Source organism: Marmota monax, unplaced genomic scaffold, assembly GCF_021218885.2.
Source record: "Marmota monax isolate L192 unplaced genomic scaffold, Marmota_monax_Labrador192_F-V1.1 WCK01_AAM20220418_F8-fsc00051, whole genome shotgun sequence".
In the NCBI taxonomy this organism is placed as follows: domain Eukaryota; kingdom Metazoa; phylum Chordata; class Mammalia; order Rodentia; family Sciuridae; genus Marmota; species Marmota monax.
The window spans coordinates 9,660,210-9,680,052 of NW_026695202.1; the positions used below are offsets into that span (position 1 = coordinate 9,660,210).

At 64.8% G+C, this 19,843-nt stretch overlaps 1 protein-coding gene across 3 annotated transcripts in view; it reads right to left on the reverse strand.

The window, feature by feature from the left end:
- The window catches only part of Elfn2 (extracellular leucine rich repeat and fibronectin type III domain containing 2), a 44,043-nt gene extending 26,141 nt beyond the window's left edge, over positions 1–17,902 (reverse strand). The window contains exon 1 of one of the 3 annotated variants that reach the window (XM_058574153.1): positions 17,838–17,902. The gene's annotated coding sequence lies outside the window, so the exon portion shown is untranslated. Of the gene's footprint in view, positions 1–9,128; positions 9,945–17,419; positions 17,514–17,837 lie in introns of those variants that run through there. The other 2 variants (XM_058574152.1, XM_046429286.2) reach the window with 2 other exon arrangements.
- Positions 17,903–19,843: the final 1,941 nt, after the last annotated feature.

Here is a 19,843-nt window from a genome sequence, read left to right on the forward strand (position 1 = left end):
AGGTGCTCAATGAATGTCCCTGGCACGACCCAGGATTGCCTACCAAGGCGTGACCACAGGACAGGAAGGGGCCACACAGCACTCATAGTGGTGCCCGGAGTGGGAGCACCCCAGGTGCACCTCCCCGGCGTCCCCAGGATGGAGAGTAGGTCCCCACTGCCACGTGCATGCCTGCCCCCGCCCCCTGCAGCGCACAGCCACGCGAGCCCCCAGCCCGCTCCCCTCCCCCACCCTGCATCTGCTCAATCAGGGGCGCGGGAGCCGGGGAAACAGACTTAATTTCTGAGCTAATCAGCCTGCCTCATGCTAATTACCATCCTCCTGGGCACTGGGGCAGACTTCCTGGGGGAGGGGGCAGGGAGCCTGGTCCCCAGGAATGCCACCCCCTCCCCTAAAGCCAGCAGTGCAGGGTGGGGGTGGTGACCAGGAGGCTGGGCAGATGCTACTGAGGCTGGGACTGGGAGGAAGTGCCCAGGAGGAGGGACGTGTCCACCGGGCACCCAGCAGGGCATGTGCCAAGATGAGGTCTGCCTGGGCTGGCTCCGGCTCCCCGGGCTTCTTCCAGGACCCTGCCTCAGCCCAGGGCGCCTCAGACTGAAGGGACGCCCCAAGCAGGTGCCCCAGTTGGTGTCCAGCCCATGGCCTTGGCAGGGCTGGACACATGGACACTTTAAAGCTAGGAAGTTGAGTGACCATCCGAGGGAAGCTTTTGGGTCCTGGTTAGTTGTGTATGTGTGCGTGTGCATTCATGTGTGTGCACACTGGTGTGTGCATGTTGGTGGGTGTGCGCGTTGGGATATGTGTGCATTAGGATGTTTGTGCGTTTCGGTGTATGTGCGTGTGGGTGTGTGTGCACTGGTGTGTGTGTGCATGTTGGGATGCGTGTGAGTTGGTGTGTGTGTGTTGGTGGGTGTGCACCGGTGTGTGTGCCAGCGCACTAGACAAGAGGACCTGGGAGGGAGCCGGGAGGCCTGGTTCGCGCCCGCCCAGGCTCTGGAAAAGTCTGGAATCTGAGCTTCACCATAAGAGCTGGAGGAGGGGGTTTTAGAGACCTTTCTAGAAGTGCCCTTATTTATCAGGTAACCTACTCTTCCGCAAATGCTCACAGAGCACCTACTACGCGCACTCCAGGCCCTCTGCCGGCTTGGCAAGCCGTGAACACGACACACGAGGTCCCTGTCCTGGTGGGGCTGTCCCCGTAGAAGAGCAGCCAGGGCTGGCGAAAAATACTGTGGCTCTGACCCATCCCGGGGGACCTGGGCCGGGGTGGGCCCCTGCGGCAGGGCTGGTCACCGCGTATTTTAGAAAAAGTCCCCAGACGGTCTGGGCTCACCATGGCCTGTGCGTCAGAACACATGGGGCACCCCGGGGACGGCTGTGACCCGCAGACGCACACCGACTCACACAGATGACCCGTGTCCCCAGCCTGGGCCTGGCTGCACAGTGGGTGCTCCCAGTGGACAGGTGTGTGTCCCGTGATGAGGAGCTGCCCGGTGTGTCCCCTGTGGCCTCTCCTGGCCGCAGGCCGCTCACACTCAGACCTTCTGCCCTGGGCACACCTCGAACTGCCTCCCTCTCACCCTGTCACAAAGCCATCGCAGCTACCCGCCCTGCTGAGCACCTACTGTGTGCCCGGGGCCCCAGGTGCCTCACACACTCTCACAAGAGCCTGGCACAGAAGCACCGCTGCCCTGTTTTACAGACGGGGAACGCACAGCTCGGCCGGTCAGGGACTGCCCAGGAAATGACAAGCAGGGCCCGGGTTACCTGATCCCGGCTGCCACACCTGCTGCAGGCAGGACCTTCTTCATGAGCATCCTCGAGGCTCTGACCAGGGGCCAGGCTGGCCCCGCCTGCCCGAGCACGGCCATCACAGATTGCCAGGGGCACTAAGTTAGTTAGGAGGGCGGCTGCAGGAGCGGGCGGCCCAGGTTCAAATCCTGATTTTGCCACCTCGTCACTGTGTGACCAGACGGCACCTGCTGCACCTCTGGGCCTCTACCTCCCCATCCGCACACGGGGGCCTGGTAGCACCTGCCTCGCGGGTGGCGTGAGGATGCCGATTTCTGTGATGTTCTCAGAACAGCCCTGGACGTCGTGGTCCCTACGTGTCATTAAGTAAGAGGAACAAGTGATTCCCTGGATGCCGTGGGTGGCCCAAGAGTCGGGTCCCAGGCAGAATGAGAAGCCCAGACCCAGGACTCCTGTGGAGCGCTCTCTCCCTCCGCTGACCAACATATTCCCAGCTCAGCCAAGGGGACAAGAGAGTCCCAGGCCTGGCCCAGGAGAAACGGGGGAGGCGGGCTGAGAGCCCCCAGGGCCAGGCCTCCGGTCCCTCCAGATCCCCTCCCGCCCTCTTTGGGGGCTGGTGTCCACCCTGCCCCAGAGGGCGCCAGCACATCTGTGGGCACCCAGAGACCTGGGCAGCAGGGCCCAGAGCAGCTCCCTTAGTGCTGAGGGGGCCAATGCCTAGTGATCGGGTTGCGGCAGGCAGGGGATGGCCAGGGATACTGGGGCCTCCCAGCAGGTAGCACCGCTGGGCGAGTCCCCAGGGAGCTCCGGCCCTGGACCCCACATCCTGCCCTCGTCCCCAGGTGCCCACAGGCTGGATGCCCAGCTCTCTCAGACCACAGCTGCGAGGAGAAGCCAGCGTCCACGCCGACCTTGGAGGCAGACCCCCAAGACCAGGGCAGCCCCCAGTTAGACGGGGACACTAACGAATGACCATAAAGAAAAGCCGCACCAAGGAGGCTCAGGACCGCTCCACTGTGTCCCAGGGGAGGCGCCCTGGGTGCCCACCGGGGGCCCTGTCCAGGCGCAGGGCCGGCGGCTAGGCAAATCCCCGTGGGAAAAGTGGACAGCGGCAGGTGCCAGGAGCACAGGCCAGTGAGGCCCCAGGGGAGGGGGCCAGGGGGCAGCAGCGTGCCCTGCTCGGTCAGTCCCAGGGAGGTGTCACACCTTGCTCCTCCCCACGGTCCCCAACACAGGACAAATGCAGCAAAACCAGCCGGTGCCCACCACGCCACTGGTCCACCCAGCTCCTTCCAGTGGCCCAGAGACGACGAAGCCTGCGGCAAAGGCGCAGCACAGGCCAAGACAGACGGACAGGCGCCCAGCTGAGAAGGCTCACTCGGGCCTGGGGCGCTGGCTGGCTCCAGGCCCACCTCAGCCTGGCCACCCGCTGCACCGTGCCTTGGGCCAGTGTCCTGCTCTCTGGGCCGCAGTCTGTGGTTATGGGGGGTGGAGGGGACAGAGCTGGCCCTGATGGTCACCCTGCACTCTGGGTCCTGGTTCCCTATCACGCTGCCAACCCCTCTTCCCTCCAGACCCCCTGCCTTGGGTTGGGCCCGGTCAGGCCCAGACAGACCCCGACGATAGCCCCAGGGCTCCTTCCTGAGTCCAGGGCCTGGTGTCCAGGCAGGTCAGCTGCCATCTTGGTGGAGCCAGGAACGCATCCCCAAAGCCGTCCCGTTCCCTGTCACCGATGGCAGCACTGAATCAGAAGGAGAGAGCAGGGAGGGCACAGGAAAGCGCAGGTGCCCAGCACGGGCTTGGGGCAGAGGCAGCCGCCCTGACAGCTTCCCTCCGCCCAGAGCCCCAGAGCGCGGAGGAGCTGGGGCGGGACCCAGCGTCCACCCCGAAGCCCATGGGCTCGTAGGTAGGCACAGTCAGACACCCCACGTCCCCTGACCCAGACCCCCAGAGGCCACAGCTTGTCTCAACAGCCTCTGAAGGCACAGACTGCCCAGCAGGGAGCAGCAAGGCCAGGGCCAGCGTCTGGAGCCCACTGGGCCCGCAGGGGAGTGGCCTGGAGGGAGGCAGCACCTGGAGGCAGGCACTGAACAGTCCCAGTGTCCAGATGAGGCCCCCGAGGCAGGCCCAGGGATCCCGGGGGACCCACACCGTCACTGCTGCCACCCGGCTCTGACCTGACTCCCCCGTCACCCCTGCAGAGAGCAGGCGAGGCTCACTCAGGAGACCCAGAGACAGGTGCGGGGTCCCTGGGGAGCTCCCACCACCATCCTCGGGGCAGAAGCCTGGCTGTGGGAGAAGGTCTGCGTCCCCTACTGGCCTCAGACACGATCCTCAACCACAGGGGCTGGGTCTCAGCCTGAGGTCCAGAGTGGGTGGAAAACTAGCTAGGGTCACACAGCAGGCTGGAGACACGAAGGAGCCCTGGGGTCCTGTGTCTCTGCCTTGCAGCTCTGCATAGCACCCCACCTCTTGGCTTAGCGGAGCTACGAGCTGGGGTGGACAAGGGGCGGGGTGGGTACGGAAGCTTCTAGAACTCCCCACGCCCTCCACACAGCCCATGGGCTCACTGTGTGCGGACCCTCCCCCTCCTACCCCAGCCTCACTCCTTCCCCTCCAGGAGCCCACCGGCTCCCCATTTCACAGCTCAGGAAACTGAGACGCGGCACCCGGCCCTGGGCGGGAACGAGCTGCGCTTCCCAGGGCAGAACTGGCCTTCCTGCTGCCCGCCCCATCAGCCTCGCTGCACCTTGGGGACCACCTCTTCCCAAGCCTCCAGCCCTCAGGGAGCCTCAGTGGGTGGATGGGCCTCCCCGCCCACACTCAGAGAGCAGAGGGACCCCAACACCCACCCCCCATCTCAGGAGTGGAAGCCCCCCCACACACAGGGCACTTGGGAGTCGGAGGGTGGGGCGCCCACCTCCCCCCAGGCACACCCAGCGCCTCCTCTCCCTCCCTCCTGCTGGCTCCCCTCCAGGCCTGGCCAGTACCAGGCAGGCATGAATCCCACCTCTGTTGGGCACCACAGACCCCCCTTTCTCCTCCCCAAACAAACGGGGTCTTGAGCAAGACCCAGGGAGGAGCACACAGGCCCGTCTATTCCCTGGGCTGGCATGGCTGCCAGCAGGGGCGGGCAGCAGGCCGGGGCAGCGGTCGGTCCGCTCCACAGTCCCTGGAGGTCCAGCCCCTGAAATGGGGACTGGGCACTCTAAGCTCAGACCTGGCAGCACTGGGACCAGCAGCCCACTGCCCAGGTGACCTAGAGCAGGCCCACACCGTTAGGCCAGGCCCTCTCCCTCCCTCCTCTGTGCCCTGCCAAGAATTACCCCAGATGCTCGAGAATCAAGTGGCCTGGCACCTCCCCTGCTGCTTGGGCTACCGTGGCCACAGGAGGAGATGCAGGCAGGAAAGTCCCCGGCACACAATAGGTGCTCAATTAAACCACTTTCTCCTCTGTCTTCTCTCTTTGGTTTTCTCTCTTTTTCCACTGAGAAGGTAAGAGGTGGAGTTGGCAGAATGGGATGTCAGAGACCCTGGACTGGCAGGGCAGACTATGGCCGGTCCCAAGTACTTAAAATGTCCCCTATTCAGAAATCAAAATCTCAAGTCCCTCCAGGGCAGCAGTGAGGCCTCCCAGGACTGCGGTGGTTCAGCTGAGGGGACTGAGGGAGGGAGGGGACCTGAGAGAAATCTGTCAATCAAGTTCAAAGCCACTGCCTCCAGAAGCCCATTGAGAGATGACCCCCCAAGACAAGTAAACTGAGGTACTGGGGGGGTGAGGACACCTGCCTGAGGCCACGCAGCCAGGGAGCAGGCGAGCTGAGTCCTTTAGATGATTCAGCTCTTCCACCAGAAGCTCCTCCTATAACCCATCAGGAACCACCTGTGATCCTGCCTCTGCATTCAAGGTCAAGGCCAAACCCTCCCGCCTGTCACCCCCGAGACCCCAGAGGCTGAGGCAGGAGAACTGCAAATTTGAAGCCAGCCTCAGCAACTTAGAGACCCTCAGCAACTTACTGAGATCCTGTCTCAAAGTAGAATTTTGAGGACGTGGCTCCGTGGTTCACATCCCTTGGTTCCCCAAGCCCCTGAGTTTAATCCCCCAGACCCCCCCCCCAAAAAAAAGTAAAATCTTAGACAGGGCTGGGCGCAGCATGCTTACCTAGCAGGCACATGGCCCTGGGTTCTGTCCCCAACAAAGATGACTGGGCTGGCGTCAGCCTGACCTGGGTCAAATGAGAGCTCTGTCACCTACTTCCAGTGGCCACCCACAGCAATTGACCAAAACGGCCCAGTCTCACTTTCCTTGTATGTAAAGTGGGAATGGAAGCCCAGCCTCCTGGGCAGCTGGCAGGGTGACCGCCCATGCACTCACCCCATATTTTATTGAACTTCTACTATATGCCAGGCCCCACTTGGGAGAGAGCAGGGAACAGGACAGAAAAGGCTGCCCTCAGGGAGCTGACACTCTACAGGGGCGGGAAGGCAGACAGCCAGCAACAGGACAGAAGTGCGCAGCTGTGGTGGAGCCATAAGGAAAGAGCAAGGAGGCCCAGAGCAGGCACAGGCAATCAGGGAGGGCTTCCCTGAGGACGTGACGATTAGACAGCCAGGGGGATTGCAATGAACAGAGGGACCAGCAGCTGGTGCAGAAGGAACAGCCACACTGACACGCCACGCCCTCTCCCTCCCCCACAGAAGCACGTGGAGATGGGCCCAGCACACAGTGGCCACTTGGCACCACCTGCCCCCTGCCCCTCTGCTGCTTGCCTGCGTCTCCTGGGAGGTGGGGAGCTGTGTGTCAAGAGAGCCCCGGGCCCCGTCCTCGGTGACCCTCGTTCAGTGTCATGGTTCCCATTTTGCAGGTGAGAAACACCAAGATCTCGCAGCCGGTCCTCAGGGGCGACTCTGGGACGTGGACCTGTCTGGTTGTCCCAGACCCCAGGCCCCGACGGCCTTTGGTTGTGTCACTCACCACATGGCCGGGGCCCATCCCAGGACGCCGGGACCCTGAGAGAGCCTCCCACAGCGAGGAGCCAGGCCTGGGTCTGGCCGGCCCACGACGCCCTCCCAGGTCACCTAGGACACTCCTCTTCCCAGGGCCAACCGGGAGTCCCAAGAAGATAGGAAACTGGCCGGGCTCCCCCAGAGCCGAGGCAGGAGGGTCGCGAGTTCCAGGGTGGCCGGGCGGCTCAGCAAGACCCCGTCTCAAAATCAAAACCAAAAAGGGCTGGGGATGCAGCTCGGTGGTAGAGCACCCCTGGGTGCCACCCAGCACCAAAAAAGAGACAAAGGCACCCAGAAGGGCAAGAGCAAGGCCGCGGGCACCCTCCCCCCGACAGCGGCGAGACCAAGGAGGGTTCTCGCCACCCCCCTGTGCAGATGGAGAAACTGAGGCCCAGAAACCCACTCAGAGGCACCTGACCCCACAGGGCCGGGACCTGACGGAAACCCCTGTCACTCGAAAGACAGCCACCTGCCGTTCCCCAAGCCCCTCCAAGGTGCCCCCTTCTGCCTCGCCCGGCCTGTGCCCTGTGGTGCCAAGGAGGTGACCCGACCCCCGACTGGTTATTTGCAGGTCCCCCCCAGCCCCAGGCCACTGGCTGTGCCCAGGCCAGGGTTCCATTGACAAAAGTGCCCACAGGTCCCCAGGGCAGCCGCAGAGATGTCAGGGTCAGGGAACCTGGGTCCTAGGTTCCCTGCTGCTGGGCCACAAGGTGCCCTGTGACCCTCAGGAGGCACTCAGCCTCCACAGGACCCGGGACTCCTCCTGCTCAGCAGGGGCCCAGGGTGGGGCTCAGGGAAGCGGGTCTCTGCAGGGGCACCCCGACTCCCGCGCCCGTCGGAAAACCATTTTCCTAAAAGATGGCGGTGATGGTGGGGACTACTGGTACGCCACAGTGCACCAGGGGCCATACCAGGGCATCGCAACCATACCCCAAAACAGCACCTGCCAGGCCTGTGCCCCCTCCCCACTATGCAGAGGGAAAACGAGGCGCAGGGCCATAGGGAGAGACCACCACCACCAGAGTCAAGACTCAAGTCCAGAACTCAGTGTCCTCTGAGGTGCTTCCTGTGATTCTTTCAATGACACGTTGCTTTGGGAGAATCTGTGGGGACTGGGGACAGAGAGAGGACTGGATGGTGCTGGGTGGCAGAGGCCAGCCACCCAGCAGAAGGAGCTTAGCCTGTGGGCTGGACACTTGGCGCGGGTGCTGGGGGCCAGGCTGCCTAGAGTTAAGTCCCAGGCCCTGGACAGTCTGTGTGACCCCAGACCTGTCACTGCCCCCACCTGAGGTCTCAAAAGCAGGTAGCAAGCTGGGCCAGCAGGGGTCTCAGGAAAGCATCGTGACGGTGACCTGAACAAGCCAAGGGACGCGCTTAGAGAAAAGGCTGGGGGTCAGGGTGGCAGTGAGGTGGCACCTCAACCCTCCCTGGGCCCCCTCCCCACAAGAAAGCCCCCCTGAACCTGTGACGGCCACACCAGGTGCCCTGACCCAGCCCTCCCAGCACCGTCACCACCCCTTCCCGCGGACCTCCACCCTCGGTAGCCACGGCCCTCCACGTGGGGACCACCGCATCCTGGAGACGCATCTCCCTCCGCTTAGCAACCACCAACGCGGAGCCGGCAGCTCCCGTCTCCTCCCCTCTCCATGGAGACCACAAAGCCACCGAGGAGCTCCCTGGCCTCAGCAACCGCCAGCACCACCCGCCTGGACAACAGTTCCCTCCACGTGGCCACCACCAACACAGTGCGGTGACAGTGACAGCCTCTGGGCCTCTCCTCCCCAGGGCAGAACAGCGCCTGCCGCCTGCCTGGGGCCTCCTCCCGTCAGGCCTCCTCCTTCCCGGCAGGCCGGGCTCCTTGCCGCCTCCAACCTCATGACAGGGATCAGGCCCCACATGGACACTGCAGGCTGCCCCCCCCCACCCAGTCCCCTCTCGGCCCCTCAGTTTGCCTCCCCTGCAAGGGAAAGGCCTCCACCAGAGGCAGGGGAGGCTGCGTTCCCCCAGGCCTCCCTCTGGAGGCCCCCAGCAGGTGCACAGACACCCCTTGCCCTGTGGGGTGCAGGCCAGGCCGGCTGCCCCTCTCTGCAGGGGAAGGAGCAGGACCGGGCTCTGACCCGCAGGCTTCCTCCCCACCCTCCCGCGGGCCTGTCCCAGCCCCCAACGGCCTGCGGCTCTGGCAGCTGCCACAGAGGCCTCGGGGATGGGGGAGCTGGGAGAGGCAGCCGGGGTGCCTGTGGCTGGGGCAGGGGCGGCAGGCAGGAAGGGCCTCAGCAGCAGCCTGAGGCTGGCCACTGTGCGGGTTTCCAGGCCAGGTCACGTGAGCTGTGCTCACAGCCAGCCCCTCGGGCAGAGGACCCTGTCCTTACCAGGCATCTGCAGGCAAAGGGAACCTCTGTCCCTGACCTGGGTCTCGGGGAGGTCCCCCAGGCAGCAGCGGCAGCAGAGGTGGCAATGGGGTCTCAGGTCCTGGCCCACAGCAGCCGCAGCTCCTCACCCAAGTCCTCTCTGCTGCCAGGAGGCGAGGGGGAGAGAGGGAGGGAGGGAGGAGAGGAGGAGAGGAGGAGAGGGAGGGGACCAGGGGAGGGAGGAGGAACACCGAAGTGTTGAAGGGTACACTCACTTCTTTCTTAGGTTTCCCATGGCAACCACATATACCACAAATGATATCAGTGTGAGCGGGAGGCCGAGGGAGGGGGACGGAGGGAGGGGAGAGATGGAGGCAGAGAGGGGAGAGAGATGGGGAGAGACCGGGAGACAGGCAGAGAGACAGGGAGAGAGGAGAGACAGAGGAGAAAAGTGAGGAGAGGTGGGCAGAGACAGAGGCGGCCAGCTCATGGCCGGCCAGAGGAGTCCAGAGACCGAGGGCCTCAGGACAGATGGGGCTGAGGGCTCCCTCCTAGGCAGGGCTAGGCTGTGGGGTTCAGAGGGAGGGGACAGGCCAGGGCCATGGGACTTTTTCCCAGTCCCCCACAGGAGGGGCAAGCGACAGACGGTGAACTTTTAGGAACCAACATGTCCCCCTCCACTCCTTGACTAGGCCCCCGACTCCCTCCTGGGCCCCTGGCCTGGAGGTGCCTCCAAATCGTCCTCCCAGGGCCACACCCCACTCACAGCCACGGCCACACACCGCCCACAGCATGCCTCACCCTCACACTTGGGCACCCTCCAGTGCACACCCACCTCAGTGCCCAGCACACGGCCCTCCTGCTGGTCACCCAGATACTGGCACCGCACCCCCTCATCAGCTGGGAGAAACAAAGACCCCCACCCCTCTCATTCAGCACCCTACCGGGTTGGCATTCACCTCTGCCCAAGTGCCCAGCCTGTGCCCTGCCAGGTGTGACATCTCAGCCCACTTCCCCCTGCCTGCTCCAAGAGCTGGGCACACCTATCTCCCCTCGCCACACTCCCAGACAGGGGCCCGGCAGAACTTCACCCATCTGCCAGCGCATGTGCATACGCAGGGGGCCCTCCCTGTCTGGCCCCACATCCGCCACCAGCCCAGATGGAACTGCAGCTCCCCTCCAGGCAGGGGCTCACACCTCGGCCCCCCCAGCCCTGCCATTCACAAACATATGGAGACCCACCAAGGCTGGCAGCCAGCGACACCCTGCAGAACATAAACACTCCTGGCCCCAGCTGCCTCCTCCCGCCCCCTCCCAGAGGCAGAAAAAAGGACGGGCTGCTCCAGAAACGTGCCCCAGCCCCAGCCCAGGGCCACCCCTGGCCCCCAGCCCCAGCCCCAGCCCAGGGCCACCCCTGGCCCCCAGCCCCAGCCCCAGCCAAGGGCACACCCCTGACCCCAGCCCCAGCCCAGGGTGCCCCCCTGACCCCCAGCCCCAGGCAAGGACGCACCTCTGGCCCCCAGCCCCAGCCCCAGCCCCGGCCCAGGGTGCACCCCTGATCCCAGCCCCAGCCAAGGGCACACCCCTGACCCCAGCCTCAGCACCAACCCAGGGTGCACCCCTGACCCCCAGCCCCAGGCAAGGGCGCACCTCTGGCCCCCAGCCCCAGCCCCAGCCCAAGGCGAACACCTGACCCCAGCCCCAGCCCCAGCCAAGGGTGCACCCATGGTCCCCAGCCCCAGCCCAGGGAGCACCCCTGACCCTCAGCCCCAGCCCAGGGCACACCCCTGACCCCAGCCCCAGCACCCAGCCCAGGGTACACCCCTGGCCCCCAGCCCCAGCCCAGGGCGCACCCCTGACCCCCAGCCCCAGGCAAGGGTGCACCTCTGTGCCCCAGCCCCAGCCCAGGGTGTACCCCTGACCCCAGCCCCAGCCCCAGCCAAGGGTGCACCCCTGACCCCAGCCCCAGCCCCAGCCAAGGGTGCACCCCTGGCCCCCAGCCAAGGGCGCACCCCTGACCCCAGCCCCAGCCAAGGGCGTACCCCTGACCCCAGCCCCAACCCCAGCCAAGGGTGCACCCCTGGTCCCCAGCCCCCAGCCCAGGGCGCACCTCTGACCCCCAGCCCCCAGCCAGCAAGCACAGGACAGCACCCTGGACACACATGAGACACACACCAAAACCCAACAGGCACACTCAGAGCCCACACACCCGGGTTCCAGCCAGGGGGCTGTCCCACCCACAGCCATGTCAACACAGCTGGGACACTGCAGACACATGGACACAGCCTCCCCCCACCCAGTGCACTGCCCAGCCCCAGGCGCCTGCCAAAGGCACCCAGACACACAAGCCCCCAGCGCAGGGCACCGACCGAGATCCACACGCCCCCCACCCGCGTCCCCCAGCCCACCCACACTCAGGGAGCCGCTCCCAGACACCGGGGCCAGGCATGGGTGCCAACATGCCCAGGCCGCTCAGCTCGCCCGCCACACCGCTCGGCCGGCGGCCCCCTGCTGTCCCCACCCGGCCGCCACCCCGGGAGCGCACGCTCAGGTCCCCCGCCCCGCGCCCGCCCCGCCGGCGGCTCCCGCTGCCGCGCACCGCGCCGAGCCCAGGGGCCGTGAAATTGGCTGCGAGCGTCAGCGGCGGCGACTGCAAATTCCAAGCACCGGGAAGGAGGCGGAAGCAGCGGACGCACGGCGCCCAATGCGGCGGGGGTGGCCGGCCCCGCGGGGGCTCCCGAAGCGCGCTCCCGCCGCCGCAGTTCCCGCCCACCCCGGGGCGCGCTCGAGGCGGCCCAGCCGCGGCCCGCTGGCCCCGCACCTGCTTCTGCAGAGCGACCACCCCGCGTGGCGCAACGCCGCTGCCTCCAGGACGCCCTCCTGGCTCTCCCCTCCTCCACCCGGGCGGCCTCGGCTCCCACGCACAGCCGCAGCCCAGCTCCACCAAAGGAAGCAGAGGAGGGAGGGCAGTCGCTCCGTCCAAGGTGCTGGACAGGCCCCCGCCAGCCCCATTCATCCCAACCCTCTGTGCCAAGCTTTACCCACTGGGCGGCCTGGAATCCCCGAGCACAGACTCTGCCTTTGCCTCCTCATCTGTGCAATAGGAAACGTGCCGAAGGGCAGCCGAGCATCTGATGTGGGGCTCCCTGACTGGTTTGCGACAGCAGTCAATGAACAGGGAGATCATTAATCAGTATCGGCCTCTGTCTTGCTGCTGTGTCACTCAAAGCAGGGCTCTGCTCTGAGCACAAGCGCCTCCTCTGGAAAGAGGATGGCTTTGCCGCCTCCCTGGAGTCTGGGAGGAGACCTAGAGACACCCAGGGAACCGCAACAGACACCTCTGTGCATCCGACCAGCAATCGTGGGTGAATTAATCTCCAGAAAAGAATTTAAAATGGGGTCCCCAAACCTCAAACCAATGCTACTGAATCCAAGGCTGAACAGGCGGGGCCCAGGAATCTGCATTTTAAACACAGGCAGCTCTTGACGCTCATGACCAAAAGGGAAACGCGATCTTAGCCCAGCAAATCCGGCCCTGTGTGGTGACCCTAGAACTACGTGCCCAAATTCACCTTCTCAAAATCCACTCCAGGCTTCTCTGCCTCAGGGCCCCTGCTCCTGGCCCACAGGCTAGCAGGACTTCCAGCCAAAATTAAACAAGCAAACAGAAGGTGCCCATCCACGCCTGGCACATGGCAGGTGCCCAATCGAGGGAGTTGTGCGGTGCCCAGAGCAGAAGACATCCAGCCTCCCCCGCCCTGCCGCGAAGCTGGCTCAGCACCTGGCCCCCAGCCGGCAGCACCAGCCCATTCTTGCTCAGGTCACAGTCCAGTGAGGACATCTGTCAAACAAGCCCTACTGTGTGCACCTGCTAGACGTCACACACGTCCCATGCCTCCTTCAAAGCCGAGCTCCTCCAGGCTGGGACTCAGGCCCCTGCCTGCGCCCTGGGGCCCAGCAGTTCTCCTGGGGTAACGCATGCGCAGGAGAGTGTCTGTGTGTACCCGGTCCGAATGGGAAATGCATCGATCCATCCTCAGTCGCATGCAGATGAAAGGAATTTGTTCAACAAGTATTTTTTGAGGGCATACGGAGCTGACAGGCAGTGAGAGAGCCGGAAACGGCTCAGCTAGCAGATCTGTGAAATCCCCGCAGGTGACAGGACAGGATGGGAAGGGCGGGAGGCTGGTGACCTGCAGCCTCCATCTCGCCAAGACCCAGGGAGAGCCGTACAGAGAGGCCAAGGGGGGAAACCGAGTCAGGTCTGAAACTTGGGGCAGAGCTCGCAGCAGGCTGGTCAGGGGACCTTGGGATTTGCTCCCCAGGTCCCCGACCCCCAGGAGCAGTGACCGCTGGGCAGGTACATGCAAGCACACACACTGACACACAGATGCCCCCCCACAGCCCCGCTGCACACCCCAGCAGCAGGTAGGCAGCCCCCGGCCTCGCCACAGCCTGAGGACGGGGACTCAGTTCCAGTGCATTTCAGAAGTGGAGGAAGGAAGGAGACAGACACACAGCCCAGCCAGGGACACACAGCCACAGCCAGAGAGAGACCCACGCCAGGGCCCCAGGAATGAATGACGCGTCAGACAGGAAGGAGGAGGGAAAGAACCCAACCCTACTATGTGCCAGACAGCATGCTACACCCAGGTGAGGAATTTGGCAGGACCATCCTCACTCTCAAGGAAACAGGACCTTAGGGAGGTGACTGACTTGCCAGGAACACACATGGATGAGGACCAGGGGCAGGGTTTGACCCCTGAGCCCCGATTCCTCTTACAGGCAAGATAGGGGAGGTGGCAGGTTAGTCCAGGGGGCCCCAGCTATAGCTGCGTCAGGCCGGGAGCACCCTCCCCCTGTCCCGGGAGCCCCGCCAGCGCTGCCCTGGGCCCGCTGGTGCAGGAGGCCCTGGAGGAGGGCCAGGGGCAGAGGCTGCCCTCAGGAACACACAGGTCCCCACGAGGAGGAGCACAGGAGAAACCAGTCAGGGGCTGGCTCAGAGCAGGCTGGACAGGAGGACCTTGACCCAGGAGCCCTCCCCAAGGCCTCCTTCCTGCTCCTCTGTCCCTGCAGCCACGAAAATGGCTTCCCCACCTGCTGCTTCCCTGCAGCATGGTCACAGTCCCCATGTATAGATGACCACGCGAGGCCCAGAGAGGCCCTCAGCGAGATGACAGGGCCAGGCCCACCTGGCGAAGGGGTTCAGCGGTAAATGGCGCTGGTTCCAGAGTCCCCCTGCGGGGATTCCAGTCCTGGCTGCACGGCTGTGTGGCCGCGGGCTGCTCTGTAACCTCTCTGTTTCTTGTCTCTGAAATAGCCCCTACTGCAGAAAACTTTTGTGGGATGAAACAAATGCCGATTGCTGTTTGTAAGGAGCTTCACACCAGGCCTGGCTCTCGGTACCATTGTCATGGTCACCACCGTAGTCACTGTTGCTATGAGCAGCATGGGGCCCAGACCGCTTCCTCTGACCAGACAGAAGGCTGCCCGGGAGGCTCTCCATGCCTTTTCGGCCTTCCCTGGGGACTGTGCGCAGGGCCGGGTGGCCGGAGAGGGGCTCTCTTATTCCCACCCCCGGACGCCTTCCTCAGAGCAGTGGCAGGGCCTGGGGCCAGCTGCGAGCCAGGACGCTGATCTAATCAGAGCCGCGCTGGGGCGGCAGGAGACGGGCTGGAGCTGACCCTCTGGGCTGCTCACGCCGTTCCTGAGCAGGCCTTTCGACCCAGGCTCGGCCACACATGCCGCGCGGTTCAGTGGCACCTGGGGTGGGGGCAGGGCGGGAGGGAAGATGGGCCCAGAGCACTGCAGCGGAGCAGGGGGCAGTGACAGGGACGGGTCTGCCTTGGTCTGCCCCTGGAAGCCAGAGTCATGTTTGCTCACTAAGCCTCAAAGGCAAAGCAGCCTCTGCCCTCCACAGACAGGCCCCGGGGGACACACAGCCAGCAGGTGGCACAGGTGGCCCCAACCCCAGTCTGCTTCCAAAGCAGACTTCCTGCAAGACCCCAAGGAAGAAGCCACAGCAGGGAGCAGACACGGAGCTGCCGTGACCGCAGACCCACCCCACTGGAGGGCGCTGACAGCCGGATGGCGGTTTCCGTGTGAATCCGTGGTGGAGGACGGCCGGTGACCTCTCAGCCACGCCTTGCCCAGGCCCCCACCCCCCCCACCCCACGGAGCTCCTCATCTTGCAGAAAGGAGAGTCCTTCCCTTCAGGCGGCACCTGCTGATCAAACGTGTCCCAGGAGCCACCCTTGAGGGGAATTCCCATGGAAGAGTGAATGGACAGGCCTCAGTCTGCCCATCTGTCAAATGTGCCCATCACAGTGGCCAGCCCGGCCGCCCCTCAGACTGCCACAAGGACCCAAGGAAGAAAGGAAGTCTTTACAGAGTTAGGCTTCATCTGGAGGAGGAGCAGCTGCCTGGGGCCAGGGACGCAGGGACAGAGCTCATGGGAGTGGAGTCCCCTCCCCGAGGGCCAGCACCAGCACCCCCTGGAGGCCACAGTCGCCTATGACCCCTCCCTCTCCAGCTGTCCGAGGTTGTGGAAGAGAGACCCCTGCTCAGAAGGGTGGCGGAGGGCCTGAGGCACAGAGCACCCAAAGTGGCAAAATGAGATTAGAAGCCAAGGTGTCCCTGGCTGTCACCACAGTTGTCACATGCATTTACATTCACAGGCACACTCACTAGGACACAGGTGCCCCGAAGTGGCTGGGACAGGAAGCGGAAGAGGGGCTAGACAGAAGAGCCACCATGTGGGGGCAGAGGAGATGCACTTCTCAGGGGCACAGGAAAGGACTCCCACACCTACTCAGGCCACTGGGAAATGGGGTCTCTTGGGAGGGACCGCCCACCCTGTGGCTCCATCCCCCTCCTCTTATCCCTCGAACACACAGGGGACATGACCCCACTCAGTGCCACACACAATGACATCACACTCACATACTCTGGCCAGTGGGGGTGGCCCCTCATGCCGCTGTCCCAGTGACGTCACCAGCAGCCCAGAGTTGATGTCACACCCCAAGGTTCTCACTGACTGTCACCATACTTCTCCCTGATGTCCCCCTTCAGTCACTCCTCTTTCTTCCTGCCCAGGGGCTCATGGCCCAGAGGTCCCCATGTCCACCCGTATGTAGCCGTAGCCCACAGCTTGCTCAGGACAGTGTCCATGTGCTCACCCCCTCGCCAGGCTCGTTTACCCACCTGAGCACCCACACGCCCTGCCCATGACCTAGACATGTTACATCCTACAGGTGTCCACAGGCTAGAGGAGCAGGGTGGGAGCCAGGCACGCGCACACACACCCACACACACTCCTGCAAGCGCTCCCAGCCCCCACGATGCTGCCGCTCAGATTCAAATGTCCCTCAATAACTCACACCTGCCGTCTGGGCTGCAGCTTCCACCACCCTCCCCTGGGCGGGCAGGCGCGGCCAGCAACTGCCCCTTCCCCCAGCTTCTCGCCTCCGACAGCCTGCTGACAGTGACAGCCGCAGCCTGGACACACGCGCGTACACACACACTCCAGCCCAACACCTGTGTCTCCCAGCAAGGGACCCAGCCAGCAGTGCCCTCCAGAAGCAGCTGCTGGTGAGGGAGGAGTTGGGGGAGGGGGCATGGAGGGAGCCCCCAGCTGCAGAAAGTGCCCTGAGTACCACAGTCCCCTGAGCTGAGCGAGGGTACACCACCGTCCCGGCTCATCTCCCTCCTCAGGCATGCCTGACACACCACAGCCTGGTGGTCTCTGTCCCAAACACAAGCTCCCCAAGTGCCCACATGCACCCACACACACGCACATGCACAACCCCACGCAACAGCTCTCTCCCTCCAAACAGTCCCAGGAAACCCCGCTGGGCCACCAAACGTGCGCGCATGTGTGTGTGCGCGCGTGTGCACTGAGATCCGGGTCTACCCATGTCCACGCAGGGCACATGCGTCCCTCCCCACCTGCATGCACTGCCCCAGCCAACACGCCCATCCCTCCCCCTTCCCAAGACAGTTGCTGGAGCCCACATGCAAACACACACACACACACACACACACAAACTCGGACACACACACACAGACACACACAGCCAGCAGTGGCCCAGGCTCTGCCAGAGCTGCAGGCTCTGCCGATTTCTGCTGCTCCCTGCAATACCTCCCTGCTTGCCCCACACCAGCCCAGCGCAGGAAGGGGCAAAGCCTTTGCCAGGGTCCCCACCCCCCAGTTCTGTCCTCCTACCAAACCCACCTCCCTGCTGGGGGAGAAAGCCCCACCCTGGCCCCCTCCCCCTGGGACGGCCATCCCGTATCTGTCAATCCCCCCTTACCAGTTGGAAGATGAATTCCTTGACCGGCAGAACCCCCTGAAACGAGGGGGAGGGACTCCTATTGCCAAAGAGAGGGGCAGAGAGGTGCGGTGTGGCACTGGCGAGCACAACCATCCACCATCAAGCCTCTGCACCACCACCCCAAATGCTCACCTCGCCGCTCGTCCTTCGTGTCCTCCCACCTTGCCTCCGCCCACCCCCGCCCCCACTACCCCCATGCAAGGTGGTCCCCTGGGGGTCTCAAGGGGATCCCAAAACCAGGAAGAACTGGGGGTGGCTCTCCTGGTCTCATCCTCCCCCTTCTGGTCCTCCTCCAAGCCCCACCTCCGCTGGCGGAGGGGGGTCGCCTCCGGCTCTTGCCCGGGCTCCCACAGTCCCCGCCGGCCACCAGCGCTCAAATCTGGAGGAATTCACTTACCCCCAGCCCCAGCCGAGATCCGGGCGACCGCCGCCTCCGGGCAGCGGCGGCTGCGGGCCTCCGCGCGGGTGCGAGTGTGGATGTGAGCGCGGGTGCGAGTGTGCGCGGCGCCTGGCGGGCTCGGCGAGCCCGGCCGTGGCTCTATGCGTGTCGTGTGTCTGTGGCGTGGCCCGTGCGTGTGTCTGTGTGTGTCTGTGAGCGAGCGTGTGCGCGCAGACACCGCCGCCCCCGCCTGCCCGCCGCCGCGCCTCTGCCTCGGCGGGGCCGGGCGCCCGGGAGGGGCCGCGCGAGCGTGCGTCAGGGGCCGCGGCGCCGTCTGTCGGTGCGCCCTCGCCCGCCGCGCCCGGCTCCCTCCGCAGGCCTTCCCGCAGCAAGCCCCTCCGCCCCTCGGCCGCGAGGCCCCGCGGACACACGCACACTCACGGACACACACCCGCCGGGCGGGGGCCTCGCCGGCTCCGCTGCTGCAGCTGCGGCGCCCTGGGAGGCGGCGGCCCCGCGGCCCCGCTGAGCCTGGGCACCCGCTGAGCGGGCCCCCTGCGCTGCTCACCCGGCGGGGTCCGGGTCCCGTCGCCACCGCGCATTCAACAGCTGGAGGCAAACTTGCAGCCCGGCGAGCCGCCCCGGATGCGCAGCGCCCCCCAGCGACCGCCCGCTTCGCTCCCGCCCAAGGACGCCCCCATCCCGGGACCCGCCTCCACCCCTGGACACCCCTCCGCCCCACCCCTCGCCCCTCCGCGCCCTGATCGTTGACCCCGCGCTCCACCGCTGGCGATCAGTGACGTGTGGCTGCTGCGTGCCATTTTACAGGCGGGACAACTGAGTCTCCCCAAGGTTACACAGCGAGCTTGCTGAGTCTTAGTCTCCAGGTCTCCCTGGCTCCTGCCCAGGCTCTCAGCGGCCGTCCACTGCTGTTCCTATCCCCCAGGAGTATCCCCAGGAGGATTCTGGTTTCTATTGCAGCCCGGAGAAGCTGCATGCTGCTCCATGCCCCAGTCCCACCACCTGCAAAGGGGTGCAAGCTGCTAGGAGGAGGTGGGACACGCAGGGAGACGCTCTGGCGCCGATCGGGCCTATGCCCCGGCGCTTGGACACCTAGCACCTGGTGGGAGTCTTTGCTCGTGTCAGGCGCCTCCTCCCTGCCGCGGTGACCCAAACTCAGACAGCTGAGCCCGGCCGCCGGCAGGCCCTGTGCATCTCCATCACGTTGATGGGCCGCCGGCGCCGGTACCTGTCCTCAAGGGTTGCGCTACGGCTCAGCCCCACTGCAGGCGCTCCAGCGGGGGCGTCTCCTCCAGACCCGGAATACCGCCGCTCGGGCTGAATCTTGACGAATGGATGAGAATTGGCTAGCTGAAGAAGGTAGGGAGGGGTGTCCCCGGCTGTGGCGCCTGCGGGGACAAGGCAGAGGTGGGAAGCGACCTGGGGCTGGGCAAGGAACTCCATGGAATTGGGCACAACTAGAGGGGAAAGAACAGCTGCTCAGAAATGGTTCCTTCTTGTCATCTGGGGCAGGAAAGCCACCCTCCTAGCAGCGTGCACTCCTTTGCAGGTGACACCGGCATGTGTGGGCTTGGGATGGGGAGTGGGACGGGGGCTCGGGGCAGCATGAAGCTTCTCTGGGCTGCAACAGAAACCAGGAAAGCCGCCTGGGGGCTGGGAGGGCAGACAGGCGCTGGGATGTGGCCACCCGTTATCTCAGGGACCGACTGCTGGACGTTCCACCGCTGCCCTTCACACCTGCACCTAGACTGCGTGGCACACTCCTACCTACCCTTCAAGGTCCTCCGCTGCATACCCAGACCCTTCTGCTGTCTCCACTCTCTAATCTGAGCCCTCTTAGAGGGCAGGGGAGGTATGGCACACACTGCGTCCCCCACATCAAGCAGGGTCCCATCTCTGCGTCTGTGCCACAAGAGCCCTCCCCAGTGCCCCGCCCCCTCCAGGCGGAGACACGACGGCCCCGCGCCCTCTGGTGGATCTGGCGCGCAACTGCAGAGAACTCT